We start from the raw sequence: 21,304 nt of genomic DNA, 5'->3' as shown, positions 1-21,304 counted from the left end.
AGGGAGATGCACAGGAGGCCTGGTGCGTGAGGCTGGCACAGTCTTCACCAGACCCCTCGCTCGTACCCTGACACGCTCCGTCGGGCGAATGTCGTGCCTCATGCACCAAACCAGCAAGTCCCTCATATCACTCTCCTCCAATTTCCCCATTAACTCCTTCACAGTCTCTGCTTCGCTCACCTCCAACACCAGCTCTGGTTCTGAGCTCCTCCTTGGCTCCTCACGATAAACGGGGGGAGTTGGCTCAGGTCTGACTCCTGACTCTGCCACACTCCCCCTGTGCCCCCCCAAGAAATTTTTGGGGCTGACTCTCGGGCTTCCGTCCGCGCCGCCGTGCTTGCTTCGCCAACCTCATTCTCCTGTAACCTTCCGCGCACTGTTCCATCGAATCCCAGGCGGGCTCCGGCACTCTCCCTGGGTCGACCGCCCACCTGTCTATCTCCTCCCAAGTTGTGTAGTCCAGATTCTGCTCCCATGTCCCAAAATCCTGATCTCGCTGTTGCTGTTCCTGCTGCTGCTGCCTCTGTTCCTTCTCCTGCTGCTGCTGTTGCTGTTGCCCGTTACCACGCCGCTTGGTCCTGTTTGGGTGGGTGATTCTGTAACGACGTTCGTCTGTAGGAGGAGAAGCGGACCAAAAGCAGCGTGGTGGTTATTCATGTTCTTTAATGGAAAACTGAACGATACATGAAATAACTCAAATCTACAAAACAGACCGTGAAAACCTATACAGCCTATCCTGTGACAACAAACACAGTGACAGGAACAATCACCCACAAACACACAGTGAAACCCAGGCTACCTAAGTATGATTCTCAATCAGAGACAACTAATGACACCTGCCTCTGATTGAGAACCATACTAGGCCGAAAACATAGAAATGCCCCAAAACATAGAAAAACAAACATAGACTGCCCACCCAACTCACGCCCTGACCATACTAAATAAATACAAAACAACAGAAATAGAGGTCAGAACGTGACAGAATGTGAGTTATAGATTTGTCATTCCCATTAAAAGCAAGTCTAATAAACGGTATTCTGTGTGTGCTATTTCTATGCTTCCTGTTCTTGAGTTTTGTTTTTGCGTCTTTCTACTTTGGGTTTTGTACACCAGCTTCAAACAGCTGAAAATACTATATTTTTGTTTATGGAAAATATATTTCACAGTGGTTTAGATGGTACAATGATTCTCTTTACTAGTCTTGCTTGTTCTGTCACATAAACTGAAATTAGGCAAACTATTATAATTTTTGCAACCAGGAAATGGCAGTGCGATTTCTGCACAGTGCATCTTTAACTTTAAAGTAGCATAACAATCAGAGGTATGTTTGTTGAGGCTGTCACTTTGCCTGGGGGAATCTCAGTCATGTCTGTTTTGTGAGCGGATCCACAAGTTATAACTGGCCACAGTACAGGTGTGGGATCTTAATTTGATCCTGTTGTTGCACCAAATGTCACTTGTAGTGTATTCTAGAATAAAAAAGCTAATAAAATTTCTGATTTGATTTTCCCTAAACCCCTACAAAACCCCTACAAAACCCCTACAAAAAATGTCCATTAATTACAATCCACACAATAATTCACATTTCCTGTTGCTGCAGGATTATTATTCTGCTGTGAGAAATTGGTCAAATTAAGATCCTGCATCTGTAGGTGAAAGCAGATCAGATAGAAGCTAGAACAAAACAAGAAGCCAGGAAGCTGAAGTAATTTGTTTGATTTATTGGAGTGGTAGGTGGAGGGATGAGAGGGGTAGTGTGTCTGGTTTTCTCCTGACTCTGCAGGATGGTATCCATGGTATTCATGCACTCGTCTTTCGATGAGGTCATCCACCATCCAGCTGCTTCAGCTTTATCGTCACGATGACAGGAGCCAACTGGAAGACGCTGTCTCTGACAGGGTGCCTGTAGGTGGTGTGTGTGTGTGTGTGTTTGTGCATGTGTGACACACACACCTGGAGGGGCACCTCTTTGGAAGGGCACCTCTTTGGTGGGGAAAACCCACTAATGAAACTCAGAGACCCATATCTGATTTCATACATTCCTTGGTAAGGATAATTTTAGGTCGGTTGGTTCCCCCCTCTCTCGCCATGCCTCCCCTCTCCACCAATTCAATTCAATTCAATTCAAAGGGCTTTATTGGCATGGGAAACGTGTTAACATTGCCAAAGCAAGTGAGGTCGATAATATACAAAAGTGAAATAAACAATCAAAACGAACAGTAAACATTACACATACAGAAGTTTCAAAACAATAAAGACATTACAAATGTCATATTATGTATATATACCGTGTTGTAACAATGTAGAAATGGTTAAAGTACACAAGGGAAAATAAATAAATAGAAATATGGGTTGTATTTACAATGGTGTTTGTTCTTCCCTTCTTCACTTCACACCATCTATAAAATGTCTCCATGCTGCAGTAAATGGACACTTTGGGTGTTAATGGAGGTTACCAGAACCAGACAGCTGCAGAATGTTAGCCTGGCCTCCCCTTGGCTCTTCTTCACTCTCCATGCTCCCCCTGGCTCTTCTTGACCCTCCCTGCTCCCCTGGCTCTTCTTCACTCTCCCTGTTCCCCCTGGCTCTTCTTCACCCTCCCTGCTCCCCTGGCTCTTCTTCACTCTCCCTGTTCCCCCTGGCTCTTCTTCACTCTCCCTGCTCCCCCTGGCTCTGCTTCACTCTCCCTGCTCCCCCTGGCTCTTCTTCACTCTCCCTGCTCCCCCTGGCTCTTCTTCACTCTCCCTGTTCCCCCTGGCTCTTCTTCACTCTCCCTGTTCCCCTGGCTCTTCTTCACTCTCCATGCTCCCCCTGGCTCTTCTTCACCCTCCCTGCTCCCCTGGCTCTTCTTCACTCTCCCTGCTCCCCCTGGCTCTTCTTCACTCTCCCTGCTCCCCCTGGCTCTTCTTTACTCTCCCTGCTCCCCTGGCTCTTCTTCACTCTCCCTGCTCCCCCTGGCTCTTCTTCACTCTCCCTGCTCCCCCTGGCTCTTCTTCACTCTCCCTGCTCCCCCTGGCTCTTCTTCACTCTCCCTGCTCCCCCTGGCTCTTCTTCACTCTCCCTGCTCCCCCTGGCTCTTCTTTACTCTCCCTGCTCCCCCTGGCTCTTCTTCACTCTCCATGCTCCCCCTGGCTCTTCTTTACTCTCCCTGCTCCCCTGGCTCTTCTTTACTCTCCCTGCTCCCCTGGCTCTTCTTCACTCTCCCTGCTCCCCCTGGCTCTGCTTCACTCTCCCTGCTCCCCCTGGCTATTCTTCACTCTCCCTGCTCCCCTGGCTCTTCTTCACTCTCCCTGCTCCCCCTGGCTCTTCTTCACTCTCCCTGCTCCCCTGTCTCTTCTTCACTCTCCCTGCTCCCCCTGGCTCTTCTTTACTCTCCTTGTTCCCTCTGGCTCTTCTTCACCCTCCCTGCTCCCCCTGGCTCTACTTCACTCCCTCTGCCCCCCCCCCCTGGGTCTCTTCTTCGCTCTCTCTGCTCCCCCTGGCTCTTCTTCGCTCTCCCTGCTCCCCCTGGTTCTTCTTCGCTCTCCCCTCTCCCTGCTCCCCCTGGCTCTTCTTCACTCTCCCTACTCCCCATCTCTCTTCCTCTAATCCTAGTTATCAGTCCACATGAACAAGCCTGGCGACTCCTCTCTCTCGCCTCGCTGTTGCAACACATCTAACCTGCCTAGTGATAAACTAGGCTTCACCTCACCTCTCCCGTCACCTCTCCTGTCATCTTCCCAGCCAGAGAGATACAGTGAAAAGTACAGTCTTCCTATAAAGCGGTCAGTCTATCAGCAAGGGACCTGTGAAGGTTGTTATCTATTAAGACCATTCATAATTCAAGACTATGGGAGAATGTTATGTTTGTCTATTGGTTCTGAGCCCCAAGTTAAACAAATGGACAGCTTTACGAGCCAAGGTATCCTGCTGTTACACAACTAGGGAGACTGGTTATCTGTTAAATCGAGTAGGTTAGGGTTGGGGTTGAGGCTAAGGTTAGGGTTGAACCGGGATGTGGACATGAATCTAGGGTTATGGCTAGGGTGAGGCCTAGGGTTAGTTGGCTAGGGGTTAGGGTTAGTTCGCTAGGGCTAGGCTTAGTTGTCTTTGGGTTAGGGGTTAGGGTTAGTTGGCTAGGGGTTAGGGGCTAGGGGTTCGGGTTAGTTGGCTAGTATTATAGCCTGTACCTCAGGGCAGCTGTTGGTTCAACCCAGAAGAATTCACCAGCGCAGAATGTTCATTCTTCCTTATATGGGCGAATGAGAGAGGAGGATAATTATTGGAGCATTCTTACTGACATTCTTACTGTTACCGGGCAGAAGAAGAAAACGCTTATCAGACGGGAACTCCCAAAATAAAAAGACCCCAGAGGATAACAGGGTGGGGATGAAGAACAAATGTTTTTCTTTCTTTATTTTATTCCTCTGGTTTCTTTAGGTTTCTTTATTTACTTACACTCAGACCACATCAGAATAAAATGGGGTATTTTATTGTCTGATACACTTCCTGCTCATATCCTAGAGTTCTCCTAAGGAAGGCTTATATGACCTTGTGAAAAAAAACACAGCTTACCCCCCCCCCCCAAAAGTGCATCCATTCACTGGCATGTCTCCCATTCCCAGTCAGACCTGTGGGTCGGTCTTATAGCCAGATAGTGGAGAGATGAGAGGCTGGCTGTTAGAGTCTGGGTTAGTGAGGAGAGATGAGAGCCTGTTAGAGTCTGGGTTAGTGAGGAATGATGAGAGGCTGGCTGTTAGAGTCTGGGTTAGTGAGGAGAGATGAGAGTCTGGGTTAGTGAGGAGAGAGGAGAGTCTGGGTTAGTGAGGAGAGAGGAGAGTCTGGGTTAGTAAGGAGAGAGAAGAGTCTGGGTTAGTGAGGAGAGAGGAGAGTCTGGGTTAGTGAGGAGAGAGGAGTCTGGGTTAGTGAGGAGAGATGAGAGTCTGGGTTAGTGAGGAGAGAGGAGAGTCTGGGTTAGTGAGGAGAGAGGAGAGTCTGGGTTAGTGAGGAGAGATGAGAGTATGGGTTAGTGAGGAGAGAGGAGAGTCTGGGTTAGTGAGGAGAGAGGAGAGTCTGGGTTAGTGAGGAGAGATGAGTCTGGGTTAGTGAGGAGAGATGAGAGTCTGGGTTTGTCCTTGAATGATCATCATCCAGATGAGTCACAAGAACTCCCTGTTCTGTCCACTCCCCACCTCCCCCGTCTCCCCCTCCTCCTTCCCTGTCTCCCTCTTCTTCTCCCAAGTCTCCCCCTCCTCCTCCCCAGTCTCCCCCTCAGTCTCCTCCTCCCCAGTCTCCCCCTCCACCTCCCCCGTCTCCCCCTCCTCCTCCCCCGTCTCCCCCTCCTCCTCCCCAGTCTCCCCCTCCTCAGTCTCCTCCTCCCCAGTCTCCCCCTCCACCTCCCCCGTCTCCCCCTCCTCCTCCGGCCGTCTCCCCTCCTCCCCCACCTGACATATGAAGGGGTTTTGTCTGAAGTGTTTCTCTCTCACTCTCACACACACCATCCCTCCATGACTTCATTAGTTGATTATCTGTCTGTGTATGTTCTCATCATGGGGGTATAGTGTAATTAGGTTGGGAAACTCCTTGTGCTTCGGGCCATGTAGAAGAGCAAGAGGGAAAGAGAGAGAGAGAAAGCACTAAGATCTTCAGCACAGATTCTGCCAGACCAGGGCCCTGACAGTAAGTCTCAGTAAGACAAAAATAGTGTTCCAAAAAAGGTCCAGTCGCCAGGACCACAAATACAAATTCCATCTGGACACCGTTCCCCTACAGCACACAAAAAACTATACATACCTTGGCCTAGACATCAGCGCCAAAGGTAACTTCCACAAAGCTGTGAATGAGCTGAGAGACAAGGCAAGAAGGGCCTTCTATGTCATCAAAAGGAACATAAAATTCAACATACTAATTAGGATCTGGCTAAAAATACTTGAATCAGTTATAGAACCCAATGCCCTTTATGGTTGTGAGGTCTGGTGTCCGCTCACCAACCAAGAATTCACAAAATGGGACAAACACCAAATTGAGACTCTGCATGCAGAATTCTGCAGAAATATCCTCCGTGTACAACATAGAACACCAAATAATGCATGCAGAGCAGAATTAGGCCGATACCCGCTAATTATCAAAATCCAGAAAAGAGCCGTTAAATTCTACAAACACCTAAAAGAAGCGATTCCCAAACCTTCCATAACAAAGCCATCACCTACAGAGAGATGAACCTGGAGAAGTCCTCTAAGCAAGCTGGTCCCGGGGCTCTGTTTCCAAACACAAACAGACCCCTTAGAGCCCCAGGACAGCAACACAATTAGACCCAACCATATACCGGAAAGAATTTACAAAATAACAGAGCAAACTAGAATGCTATTTGGCCCTAAACAGAGAGTACACCGTGACAGAATACCTGACCACTGTGACGGACCCAAACATAAGAAAATCTTTGACTATGTACAGACTCAGTGAGCATAACCTTGCTATTGGAAAAGCCGCCGTAGGCAGACATAGCTCTCAAGAGAAGACAGGCTATGTGCACACTGCCCACAAAATAAAGTGGAAACTGAGCTTCACTTCCTAACCTCATGACAAATATATGACCATGCTAGAGACACATATTTCCCTCAGATTACACAGATCCACAAATAATTTGAAAACAAACCCAATTTTGATAAACTCCCATATCTACTGGGTAAAATACCACAGTGTGACATCACAGCAGCAATATTTGTGACCTGTTGCCACAAGGAAAGGGCAACCAGTGAAAAATAAACATAATTGTAAATACAACCCATATTTATGTTAATTTATTTTAACTATTGTACTTTTAACTATTTGCACATCGTTACAACACTGTATATAGACATAATATGACATTCTAAATGTCTTTATTCTTTTGAAACTTCTGTGAGTGTATTGTTTTACTGTTAATTTTTATTGTTAATTTCACTTTTGTTAACAATATTAACATGTGTTTTCCATGCCAATAAAGCCCTTGAATTGAATTGAATTGAGAGGGGAGGGAAAGAGACAGTGATAGAGAGAGAGGGAGAGAGAGAGAGAGAGAGAGAGAGAGGGAGAGAGAGAGAGAGAGATTGTGTGACAGAGACAGGGATAGTGTGTGATAGAGGGGGGGTAAAGAGAGAGAGAGAGAGAAAGAGTCGCAGGGAGACAGGGAGAGAGATATAGTGGGGAGGCAGAAAGAGAAAGACAGAAAGAGCTGGAGGGAGGGAGAGAAAGAAAGAAAGAAAGAAAGAAAGAAAGAAAGAAAGAAAGAAAGAAAGAGAAAAAGAAGAAGAAGAAGAAAAAGAACAAGGAGGAGAGAGGTTCCACTCTCTTCCCTCTGACCCTGGATGTTATGCAACAGGAAGGCCATACGGTTCTCCTCCATCGGAAAGATAAGTGCAAATAAACACAACACTAAACAGAACACTGACCATCCCCAAAACACAGAGATACTCAGATCAACTGATGTGATAGCAGGCTCCTCTCCTGTCTGACTGTGTAAAGACAGTTCAGATCAACTGATGTGATAGCAGGCTCCTCTCCTGTCTGACTGTGTAAAGACAGTTCATATCAACTGATGTGATAGCAGGCCCCTCTCCTGTATGACTGTGTAAAGACAGTTCAGATCAACTGATGTGATAGCAGGCTCCTCTCCTGTATGACTGTGTAAAGACAGTTCAGATCAACTGATGTGAAAGCAGGCTCCTCTCCTGTCTGACTGTGTGAAGACAGTTCAGATCAACTGATGTGATAGCAGGCTCCTCTCCTGTCTGACTGTGATTACATCAGATGATGGAAGTAGGAACGGTAAGGCAGTATATGATATTTTATTAATAAGCAAAGCTCAACTAAGACCAGTCCTGGGATCAGTGTTTCCCTTACTTCTCCCTCTCTCTCTCTCTCTCTCTCTCTCTCTTTATCTATTTCTTAAAGTGTTGGTTTTCTCTAGAAACAGAGAACAGGATTGGGACACACTTGTCCACATGTGTTCTATGTCTAGGACAGCTTTAAGTAGTGTTTAAGTAGTGTTTGATGGAATGTCTCCTGTCTGTTGGCTAATCTACTGCTACTGACATAGCTGAGTATCACAGTAGAAATAACAACCGTGTTGCTGCTAATATAGCATGTGGCTGTGCTGGGCTGAACTTTCAGTCTGTTCTGTAATCTTACTGTTAGACATCTCCCTCCGGACACTGTTGGCTCGGAATGATGATGTCATAGTGCCTGGACACAGTGAGGCCCTGTGTGGTGAGGGCTGCAGGGGGGGGGGGGGGGGGGGGGGTGCTGTAACACCCGTCTTTGGGTTTGTGTAGGGAAACAGATCATGTAGACCAGGACCACATGAGAGAAGAGCTGTTTTCATTGGTCTAGTCGTCTGGGACTCTAGAGTATGTTATTGCTGTCAGCAAACGAACCCTATGTTACACACACACACACATTATTATTATTGTGTAGGTCGGGAAGGCAAAATATGAAAGAAGGAAAATATAAATGTCCCTCTTTATCCTGGAGCTGCTCCAGATATATTTTAAGAGCAGACTCCTCTGAGTCCTCTGATTAATAGTTACAGAACCTAAGACATTCTGCTTCACTACTCCAGGGCAGGGAGTGAGGGAGGAATGGAGGAGTGAGGGAGGAATGGAGGAGTGAGGGAGGAATGGAGGAGAGGGAGGAATGGAGGAGTGAGGGATGAATGGAGGAGAGGGAGGAATGGAGGAGTGAGGGATGAATGGAGGAGAGGGAGGAATGGAGGAGTGAGGGAGGAATGGAGGAGAGGGAGGAATGGAGGAGTGAGGGATGAATGGAGGAGAGGGAGGAATGGAGGAGTGAGGGAGGAATGGAGGAGTGAGGGAGGAATGGAGGAGTGAGGGATGAATGGAGGAGTAAGGGAGGAATGGAGAGTGAGGGAGGAATGGAGGAGTGAGGGAGGAATGGAGGAGTGAGGGAGGAATGAAGGATTGAGGGAGGAATGGAGGAGAGGGAGGAATGGAGGAGTGAGGGATGAATGAAGGATTGAGGGAGGAATGGAGGAGAGGGAGGAATGGAGGAGTGAGGGATGAATGGAGGAGTAAGGGAGGAATGGAGGAGTGAGGGAGGAATGGAGGAGTGAGGGAGGAATGGAGGAGTGAGGGAGGAATGGAGGAGTGAGGGAGGAATGAAGGAGTGAGGGAGGAATGGAGGAGTGAAGGAGGAATGAAGGAGTGAGGGAGGAATTGGTATTGGTGAGTAGGAGGACACAACTAACTTGGAAATGTTTGGTTGTGATGATGGGGAAGTGGAAGATGATCCATATGATCCTTTCTTACTTTCTATCCCTTACTCACCATCTCCTCCCTTCATTCTTCCTTTTTTTTACTGTACACAATCCAGTGTACTGCTTCTCCATCGGCTTTGTGCAACCTCATCAACCACAACCTGATCTCTCCTCCCAAAATACTTCCTGCTGGGCTATGAGGCCCTCTCACCACTGACCAAAACATCTCCACAACAACCTCCCTCTTCACCATGTCACAGTCCACTGCAGCAAATACTGTTTATTCCATCCTCCAAACTAAGTAACCAGGCAAGTCAGTTAAGACCAAATTCCTATTTACAATGACGGCCTACACCAGCCAAACCCAGACAACGCTGGGCCAATTGTGCGCCGCCCTATGGGACTCCCAATCACAGCCAGTTGTGATACAGCCTGGATTCGAACCAGGGTGTCTATTGTGACACCTCTAGCACTGAGAGGCAGTGACTTAGAACACTTAGAACACTGACTTAGAACACTGCGACCCAGACAACGCTGGGCCAATTGTGCGCCGCCCTATGGGACTCCCAATCACAGCCAGTTGTGATACAGCCTGGATTCGAACCAGGGTGTCTATAGTGACACCTCTAGCACTGAGAGGCAGTGACTTAGAACACTGCGCCACTCGGGAGCCGTCTGGAGTGTCACAGACAACAGTCATTTAATGGGGATAGCACATCATATCAGTTGTAATCACACTATACTTACTGCATTTCGTCTTTTGAAAAGAATGCTTACTATTAGATAATTATTGCCTTCTGATATTCTACTATGTGGTTGGGATACCAACTCCTGCAGTCTCCCTAGTCATGTTTTCCAGTGTCGGAGAGACAAGCGAATGTGACGAGACATCCCGTCCCTCATCTGTCTATCTGGTGACTCTGATCTGTGAGATGTTCCAGAAGAATCACTCACCTCTAAATGAATTGCTTCAGGTAGCTACAGCATCTAATACTCTGATGATGTAATCTGTTGCCGGATGCCTTTGGGGCAGATGAGCTATATAATTAGGAGAGGTTAGTAACTCGGCACACACACACACACACACACACACACACACACACATACACACACCTCCTGTACCTGGGCTTGAAAGGCCTCACCCTCATCTCACATCCAGCTATTGGCTTACTTGAACTTACATCAAACCTCATCAACAGATATTTCACCCAGAGTGCATTTGCTAGGTTCTGTGTAATTACTAAGCTGCCCTTTGTAGAGAAAAGGAGAGGAGTTAAACAGGGGTGAGAGGGAGGAGCTCCTACTCAGCAGTGTGTTGAGGTCATCTGAATGAGGAGGAGAGGTCATGAGGTCACTACAGTTGGGTGAAACGTACTGACCAAATAATTCACTTTTGACTACTCTAATACACATATAAGTAATTTTGTCCCAAGACTTTTGCTCGCCTAATACGTGGGGACTATGTACAAAAAGTGCTGTAATTTCTTACCGGAACACCCGATATGAATGAAAATACTCTCACATTAAAGCTAACAGTCTGAACTTTAACCTCGTAGTCATTGTGTCTTTTCAAATCCAAAGTGCTGGAGTACAGAGCCAAAACAACAACACATGTACCACGGTCCCAATACTTTTGGAGCGCAATGTGTATTTCAGTGGCAGTGTACTGTACTGTAATAACTGAGCTATGCACTATGATGAGTTATAAGCTATTCTGGACTTATTACAGAATACTTTCCAAGGTGTGGCTGGTTTTTATGTCCTTGTTACTTTCTGCCATTGGGTTATTATGGTCTGCTGTATTAATGTAGACTGGAGACCAGCAGAAGTAAACCTCCACAGCTCATCGGTCTTAATGCTTAGTGTGTTCTCCATATAAAACCAAACGTGCTGCTGGAAAATGGATCTAACGGGTTCTGACACTGTTCCCAGAGACTGTGAGTCACTTGGTTGGCAGCCTGTTTAGGGCCCTGGTCAAAAGTAGTGCACTAAATAGGGAATAGGGTGCCATTTGGGAGGCAGACAGACTGCGTGAGTCACTTGGCAGGCTGTAGACTGTGGGTATGAGATTGAGCTAGACTAAATCAAATCAAATGTTATTTGTCACAGGAGGAGGGGAGCCAACAATGGAGGCAACAGAGAAGGCACAGTTGGAGAATGTAAATTCTGTACATCAAATCAAATTTGTCACATGCATCCCAGGGGCGCAGTGGTCTAGGTGCACTGCATCGCAGCGCTAGCTGTGTCACCAGAGACTCTGGGTTCGCGCCCAGGCTCTGTCGCAGCCGGCCTCGACTGGGAGGTCCGTGGGGCGACGCATAATTGGCCTAGCGTCGTTAGGGAGGGTTTGGCAGGTAGAGATATCCTTGTCTCTCCCGAGCCTGTATGGGAGTTGTAGCGATGAGACAAGATAGTAACTAATAATTGGATACTACGAAATTGGGGAGAAAAAGGGGGTAAAATTTAAAAAATTAATATAAATTTGTCACATGCTTGGTAGACTAACAGTGAAATGGTTACTTCCAAACAATGCAGAGAGAAATAGAAAAATGATAGAAAGACAATAACACAAGGAATAAATACACAGCGAGTCAATGATAACTAGGATATATACACAGGAACCAGTACAGAGTCAATGATAACTAGGATATATACACAGGAACCAGTACAGTGTCAATGATAACTAGGATATATACACAGGAACCAGTACTGAGTCAATGATAACTAGGATATATACACAGGAACCAGTACAGAGTCAATGATAACTAGGATATATACACAGGAACCAGTACAGTGTCAATGATAACTAGGATATATACACAGGAACCAGTACTGAGTCAATGATAACTTGGCTATATACACAGGAACCAGTACAGAGTCAATGATAACTAGGATATATACACAGGAATCAGTACAGAGTCAATGATAACTAGGATATATACACAGGAACCAGTACTGAGTCAATGATAACTAGGATATATACACAGGAACCAGTACCGAGTCAATGATAACTAGGATATATACACAGGAACCAGTACAGAGTCAATGATAACTAGGATATATACACAGGAACCAGTACAGTGTCAATGATAACTAGGATATATACACAGGAACCAGTACAGTGTCAATGATAACTAGGATATATACACAGGAACCAGTACAGAGTCAATGATAACTAGGATATATACACAGGAACCAGTACTGAGTCAATGATAACTAGGATATATACACAGGAACCAGTACTGAGTCAATGATAACTTGGCTATATACACAGGAACCAGTACTGAGTCAATGATAACTAGGATATATACACAGGAACCAGTACTGAGTCAATGATAACTAGGATATATACACAGGAACCAGTACCGAGTCAATGATAACTTGGCTATATACATGGGAACCAGTATTGAGTCGATGTTCAGGGGTACGAGGTCATTGAGGTAGATATGGTCATATACTGTAGGTAGGGATAACGTGACTTGGCAACAGGATAGATAATCAACAGTAGTGTATGTGATTACAGTTAGTTAGTGCAGGCTGGCAGCAGGCTGGGACAGAGACAGAGACCGTATCTATTCTAGCACCTCCTGTTACAGATCCAATGTTAAAGAGAGAGAGAGACTGTGTGTGTGTGTGTGTGTGTGTGTGGGGGGGGGGGGGGGGGGGGGGGGGGTGAGGCTGTCTGTCTCTCCAAGTGCAGTGACTTCACCAAACTGCTAAATCCAAAGCTGATTTTCAGTTAAAACATATCATTCACACAGTCAGAACGGCAGGGCAAAACACCAAGACCATTTGGCCTAAATGGGAAGACTATCTAGAACTTTCTGGCCCTCTGTCTTTCAGCAGACTGGTTCTAGTGTGGTTCTCTGTGGCGTAGTCATTAACTAACCCTGGTATTCACCCCCAAAACAGCGCCGGCCCTTTAAGTGGCCTGAGAAATACTGAGAGCCAGTCTCATTTCCCCTCACATGTGGCCAGAGAGATTTTATTTATGACTGGGACCAAAAAGGTAGTGGAAAGAGGGATAGAGAAAGAGGGGGTGAGGGAGGAGAGAGTGTGAGAGAAAGAGAGCGAGAGAGAGAGAGAGAGAGAGAGAGGGAGGAGTAATGTGTGTGTTTGAGGATCAGAGGGAGAGATACAGTGCACACTGAAAGGAGACCTGAGACTAGAGCGTCCTCAGCAGAGTTCAACTGAACTGCTCTTGTGATCATCCTCCCACCATGACACTGTGGAACACATTATTGCCTTGCCCTTTATTCCCGCCATCACTATGTTGATGTTGTCTGATTAAGATGAAATACAGACAAACTTACAGAAATGACATCCTCCTCACCCCTCCTCACCCTTCCTCCCCCCTAGACTGACTCACCATATGGCAAAAGAATCAGCTGTGTGTGATGTGAACTAAGCTTTAGTCAGCACTACTGCAGACAGACAGACAGACAGACAAACACCTTTCTTCCATAGTCCCAGTCGTCTCCTTCGGCCCTCCCCACTAAGTCAACTCTCCCTGGGCATGTGGTGGTGGCCTGGCCCTGGTCCTGACATGGGGGTCTGGATGTCTCGGTGTCCAAACAGAGACCAACCACAGCAATGTCTGCAGAGAGATGGGAGCAGGACAGGACAGACAGGAACAACAACGAAAGGCTGAAAAATGGGGCAGCTAGAAAAGGGGCACTCAGCTACCCTACAAAATCATCCCCATACCGCCTAAAATGTTTCTGTTTGTTTTCACAGGTGTATTTGTACTCAGCTTGGAACATGACCATATTCCCAGAGGATGTGATGTAAGTGTCATGTTGAGCTCCTGTGGGGCTGATTGTGTGGTGATAACAGGGGAAAGTGGATACCTAGTCAGTTGTACAACTGAATGCATTCAACCAAAATGCGTCTTCCACATTTTAACCCAACCCCTCTGAATCAGAGAGGTGTGGAGGCTGCCATAATAGATGTCCACGTCATCGGATTGCAGTTGTTGTTAGAGGTTAACTGCCTTGATCAAAGGCAGAACGGCAGATTTTTCCATTCAAACCAGCGACCTTTCAGTTACCCAACACTCTTAACCACTAGGCTACCTGCCCCCCCTACAGACGGACACTGGCAAGGGTTTTGGAAGTTTTGTGCTCAGAAGTGGGTTAGTTTGGTTTCAGAAGTATAAAGCTCGGACAAAATGGTTCAAGTAGCTCAAAAAGTCTATTTTAGAACCCTTTGAAAAGAGTAATTTGCATATTTAGAGTCCAACAGTATTTGTGGTCCATAATGTGAGGTTTAGGTGAGGTGAATAGAGAGGTCGTGAAAGCCTACTGACTGACACTGTAACTAATAAGAGCAGATTCAGAACTACGAGCTCCGTGTCACTCTTCCAGGTGTGGTAGAAAGACCCTTACCACAGTCTACCCTACACACATACACACTCAGACATCTACGCAAACACACACAGACGCACATACACCAGCCCACACACACACACCCAGGCAGACAACTCAGCAAATACAGTCGGATAGTTCCCTGATGTGTCTGTCCTCACCCTTTCACACCTGTGTGTGTGTGTGTGTGTGTGTGTGTGTGTGTGTGTGTGTGTGTGTGTGTGTGTTTGTGTGTGTGTGTGTGTGTGTGTGTGTGTGTGTGTGTGTGTGTGTGTGTGTGTGTGTGTGTGTGTGTGTGTGTGTGTGTGTGTGTGTGTGTGTGTGTGTGTGTGTGTGTGTCCTACTTGTTTCCCCTTTTTGATTGAACATTTCCAGATCCAGACTATTTAGTCTCCCAGCATGTATGAATTTGTTAAAGGGGATATTATTGGAGTGAGTTTATCTGTGTAATACTCACACAGCCCAGTCCAGGACAAGCATTCAATCTATGGTTCTGAACCGTGTATATCAAATGACTTGATTTATTATTGTAGCCTGAACCCTCATCCCGTGGTAACACACAACATTTACACAACCAGGGAAGAACCAGACCAAGGGGCCTCGTCGGGGAATTCCTCCCCCTAAAAAGGCCCACCTCACCTGGGGTGACTGAGGAGGCAGGTAGAACAGACAGGCTCAGAGAGTCTAGACGGGAATGAGTAATGCTGATGGCCATCGTACAGTTAATGGCATTTCCCTTCACTGGTTGGGAGCGTGGCTGTACATTCACAGCCCTGGAGCTGCTCTTTACTGGGGCTGTATTTCAGCTTCCTCCCAGTCCGTGTTGGACAATATTCAGGACGTGGATGATTAACTTTACTGGCTGTGTGTGTATGCGCTCATGTGTGTGCATGGCTGGCATTGGGTGAACTAAGTATTTCCGCCCTGGCCTTTGGTCTTAAAAGTCCATGTTAGCTCTGACTGAGAGAGGAAGGGAGAGCAAGAGTAAGAGAGATGAACGTTTGCTGAGAGCTTGTAAACCTAGATTATATTCCTTCAAGGGCATTCAATGTGAAACACTTAGTAATGATGTCATTGACAAGTTTTAGGAGGCAGACAAGGCTGTAAGATTTCCTGAGCTTAGCTGGAACATACCCTGTTCTATTTGACATGTTTTGGAGAGGCGCTATAGTGAATCCAACCACTGTCCTTTTCGCAAGCTCTGCTAAAAGAAATCTTAGCACTTTGGGGGAAACTACTTGTCATGAAAGCAGAAAATAGAAAAAGAATGCTGGGAAACTAGCTATTTAATTGCCTGGTTTAGTGAGAAACAAACACTAGTTTCAGCTTAAGAAAAGCATAGCCATTCACATTCATAGCCATTCACATTCATAGCCATTCACGTTCATAGCCATTCACGTTCATAGCCATTCACGTTCATAGCCATTCATATATATATATATATATATATCTTTCTCTCTCTCTCTTACACTCTCTTTAACTCTCTCTCTTTCTCTCACTCCATATACTGCTTTTTCAGTGAGAGATGACGAAGCAGGTATTTGTAGAGAAGGGGCCTTGTTCAAATGCACGTCCCAGACACACACCAGCATGACTAAGAGACAACGACGCACGCACACACACACACACAGATAAACTCTCTCACCAGAGTCAACACACCACACACCCACACTCTCTCTCTCTTTCACTGGAGTCAACACATACACACATACACACACACAGTAGTGTTTGATCATGTTCCCTTTCTTTCGGCCATGCTCCCATGTTGTCAGTATACAGGAAGCCATGTATCTCCTCAGTGTGAATATCATCACCTTTCCACTTTCATTAAGGATGAATTAAAGTGATAGATTGTGGTCAGTCACTTCCTGACCAGCTAATCAATCTTCATCTGAATCAGTGGTGTGACATGAGGAACCAGCACAGACACTTTCACATGGATCCCAAATTCTGTGCATGTCTGTGAAGGGTAGTTCCAGTACAGACAAAGGGTCTATTTTATCTCTCTGAAGGGTAAACAAGATGCAGACGTGCCCACTCAGCTTTTCCCTTGACTTTAAACCATGAGGACAGACAGACTGGCTCGATATTCTGTCTGATGAGGCCAGTGTTTTCCCTTTTCACTCAGTGTGCATTCACTGTGACCTAACCCAGACTAGACCCTGCAGGCACGATGCATCAGTGTTTGTTTAGGAGTGTGAGAAAGTGTGTGTGGGGGGGTGGGGGGGTTCAAGGAAGTCCTTGACACCTCTTGAACTCCAACAGACACGCACACACACCACAACAACACATGTTAGTGCCCCTCCCCCCACCCCCCACACCACCGGCACAGACACAGACACAGACACAGACACAGACACAGACACAGACACAGACACAGACACACACACACACACACACACACACACACACACACACACACACACACACACACACACACACACACACACACACACACACACACACACTATGAGCCACTAGTCTTTGATCAAGTCAGCCACTTCCAGAGAGAGGGGGAAACAGCACACACCTTTTAAGAGCACATCGACTCGAGCCAACCAGGCCAGTGGTGTGAAAACACAGCCAGTTTGGTCAGCAAGCAGCACAGCGGTGACAGAGAGGTCTCACAGCCCGACTGCTGATGCTAGTGGTTAATGTACTAATGTAAAGTCTGCTTACTGAAAGGGGAAATTATGACAAACCAGCTCTGAGGCATCACATCGTTCGTATTGGTTGGTGAATTAGAGGAAGGCCCAAAATTAGAGGAACAATTAAGAAATTAAGTGAGTGTGTCTCGGTGGGGTGGGTAGGCTACCAGATCTCACAGTCTCACGTCCAATATGGACGTTCATCCATGTTTCTCAAATGTCAAATTTCGAAGTGTTTGAGGTTAAATTTAGGCATTAACTCCAAATGTTAAGGTAAGGGTTAAGTTCAGGCATTAACTCTGAATGGTGAAGGTAAGGGTTAAGTTCAGGCATTAACTCTGAATGGTGAAGGTAAGGGTTAAGTTCAGTCATTAACTCTGAATGGTGAAGGTAAGGGTTAAGTTCAGGCATTAACTCTGAATGGTGAAGGTAAGGGTTAAGTTCAGGCATTAACTCTGAATGGTGAAGGTAAGGGTTAAGTTCAGGCATTAACTCTGAATGGTGATGGTAAGGGTTAAGTTCAGTCATTAACTCTGAATGGTGAAGGTAAGGGTTAAGTTCAAGCATTAACTCTGAATGGTGATGGTAAGGGTTAAGTTCAGGCATTAACTCTGAATGGTGAAGGTAAGGGTTAAGTTCAGGCATTAACTCTGAATGGTGATGGTAAGGGTTAAGTTCAGGCATTAACTCTGAATGGTGATGGTAAGGGTTAAGTTCAGTCATTAACTCTGAATGGTGAAGGTAAGGGTTAAGTTCAGTCATTAACTCTGAATGGTGAAGGTAAGGGTTAAGTTCAGGCATTAACTCTGAATGGTGAAGGTAAGGGTTAAGTTCAGGCATTAACTCTGAATGGTGAAGGTAAGGGTTAAGTTCAGGCATTAACTCTGAATGGTGAAGGTAAGGGTTAAGTTCAAGCATTAACTCTGAATGGTGAAGGTAAGGGTTAAGTTCAGGCATTAACTCTGAATGGTGAAGGTAAGGGTTAAGTTCAGGCATTAACTCTGAATGGTGAAGGTAAGGGTTAAGTTCAAGCATTAACTCTGAATAGTGAAGGTAAGGGTTAAGTTCAGGCATTAACTCTGAATGGTTAAGGTAAGGGTTAAGTTCAGGCATTAACTCTGAATGTTGAAGGTAAGGGTTAAGTTCAGGCATTAACTCTGAATGGTGAAGGTAAGGGTTAAGTTCAGGCATTAACTCTGAATGGTGAAGGTAAGGGTTAAGGTTTAGGATAGGATTTAAACAAAAATATATATTTTTAAACGTTCTATGGCTGGATTGAAACGTGCAACGTTTGGAATCAGAGGAGGATGCTTACGCCCATCCGCCATCCCCATCCCCAACACCCTAGCAGAACCAAAACCTACTTGAAGGTAACTGCACGTACCGTAGCCCCTAGTGGCCGGTTCCCACTTCTTCCCCCTTCGTCCTCAGACATGGATGGACGTTGAATACTGACTTGTATCGTGGGTGACCTGGCTGAGGGTAACCAGGGAGGTGTTCAAGACACTGAAAGAGACACCACATCAGCCTAAAACGGTTTGAGAAAGCCTGTAACATAAGAAGCACACAAACCTTTCCTTTATTTTGGACAGTGACCCTACTCTGCAGGGAGAGGAGTTACGGTGGTCTTCAATAGCTAGTAAAAGAACGCATGGGTCAGAACAGAACATGTGTTTAGACTTTCCTCCCTCCCACTGGGCTCTTTATGTGGATGTTACCTCATCACCAAGGTGTGGGTGGAAAGGGCTGTGGAGCACGCTGTGTGTGTGTGTCTCCCTTGTGTCCCTCTGCTAGTCTTCCCATGAGTACACCTCTTCACTAACTGAAAACCCACCTGGCTAGTGTAACTCAACACTCTCAGTCAGCGAAGCTCCATTTCCCAGTTCCAATCACTCACTCTTTCAAGTCAAGATGACCCCGTCATCCTAGAACTCCGGCGGCCCCTCTGTAACCACGGAAATGCTGCCCTTGTGGCACTGTGTTGCGGAATCTTGAGGAATGCCTGGTCAGAAGAGTCTCACTGTGTCTGACAGGGTCCTCCTCTCCCAGCCACCTCTGGCCTTCGTCACACCAAACCACCACACGTATTTCACATCCTGTGCAGAAGTGCAGTCCTCTCTTTGCTGATCCAGCCAACAACTATGACGATGAAGGGTGAATGTAAACTGATGAGCCCATCAATCAAATCAAATCAAAGTTTATTTGTCACGTGCGCCGAATACAACAGGTGTAGACCTTAGAGGGAAATGCTTACTTACAGGCTCTAACCAATAGTGCAAAAAAGGTGCTAGGTTTCTTTTGAAGTTGCTTTCATCATTCTCCTTTTGAAAATACATTTACTGTTTTGCAAAATGCCACTGAGTTCTGTGTCTTGTGTCAACTGTTTTGTAACATTGGAACAAGACATGCTTTCAAGCATTCCAGATAAAACCATAATGCATAAACTGATATGCTCTCTCTTAGAAGACTTCCTGATGCACATTTTGATTGAATACCCCGAGCCTTCTGGCTAGAGCCCCCGAGGCAGTGGTGGGTGTGAGTTGTCGTGTCACCTCTCCAGCCCTTCTGTCCCTGGGCCAACTGGCAACAGGCTCTGGGACAGACGGACGCTCCCCAAGCCGTCTGTCCTCAGTTTGCTTGGGCAGGGTCAGGAAACCACAGGTTAACAACAAGGCCTCCCAGGACTACAGGCACAGGAACACAGTGAGGCTAGAAGAGAAGAAGAGAGAGAGATTGATAGAACAATTTGTCCCTAGCATGACATCATAGTTATTTTTCAGGTTCTATGTCTCTAACTACTAACTATTACCAGGACTAGGATATTTGTGTCCGGGAAACTGGCCCTAAATGACTGCAAAAACATATCTAAAGATGAACCAGAGACGAACTAAAGAGTGAGAGCAAATTCTGATCTACCGTACCTGGGTTTCTGTCTGGGCTCAGAGTTGACGTGGTGGGGTAGAGTTGTGACACAATCCAGGCTGCTTTTCAGGGCTATGGAGAGAGACTGGTCATAAATCTGACATAACGGGTTTTGGGTTACAACCTCCAGCACAGGAAATTAAGTCATACTCAGGGGAGACCAGAAGTATGTATAGGGAGTACCCTAACCCTGACCCCAGTACAGCCTAAGTTATCTCCATCGACAGCCTGTCACCTGGGGGGATAGTTAACAGGGGACATGATATTGATGCTACTGGGTTGGAGATGAGGGTTGAATGACCCAATGGGAGCTGAAGGTGATTCATCATGAGTTTATAGGTCTATACATATACTACACAGAAGTTTGTTTTGATCTCTTTTTTATGAAATGTTCTGGAGTTCAGCCTTACATGTCAGTTTTGACCCTCTCCTGGTTGTTCTGGAGTTCAGCCTTTCATGTCAGTTTTGACCCTCTCCTGGTTGTTCTGGAGTTCAGCCTTACATGTCAGTTTTGACCCTCTCCTGGTTGTTCTGGAGTTCAGCCTTACATGTCAGTTTTGACCCTCTCCTGGTTGTTCTGGAGTTCAGCCTTACATGTCAGTTTTGACCCTCTCCTGGTTGTTCTGGAGTTCAGCCTTACATGTCAGTTTTGACCCTCTCCTGGTTGTTCTGGAGTTCAGCCTTACATGTCAGTTTTGACCCTCTCCTGGTTGTTCTGGAGTTCAGCCTTACATGTCAGTTTTGACCCTCTCCTGGTTGTTCTGGAGTTCAGCCTTACATGTCAGTTTTGACCCTCTCCTGGTTGTTTTGGAGTTCAGCCTTACATGTCAGTTTTGACCCTCTCCTGGTTGTTCTGGAGTTCAGCCTTACATGTCAGTTTTGACCCTCTCCTGGTTGTTCTGGAGTTCAGCCTTACATGTCAGTTTTGACCCTCTCCTGGTTGTTCTGGAGTTCAGCCTTACATGTCAGTTTTGACCCTCTCCTGGTTGTTCTGGAGTTCAGCCTTACATGTCAGTTTTGACCCTCTCCTGGTTGTTCTGGAGTTCAGCCTTACATGTCAGTTTTGACCCTCTCCTGGTTGTTTTGGAGTTCAGCCTTACATGTCAGTTTTGACCCTCTCCTGGTTGTTCTGGAGT

The sequence above is a fragment of the Oncorhynchus mykiss genome, chromosome 18 (assembly GCF_013265735.2).
Source record: "Oncorhynchus mykiss isolate Arlee chromosome 18, USDA_OmykA_1.1, whole genome shotgun sequence".
In the NCBI taxonomy this organism is placed as follows: domain Eukaryota; kingdom Metazoa; phylum Chordata; class Actinopteri; order Salmoniformes; family Salmonidae; genus Oncorhynchus; species Oncorhynchus mykiss.
Note: the sequence above shows the minus strand (reverse complement) of the source record.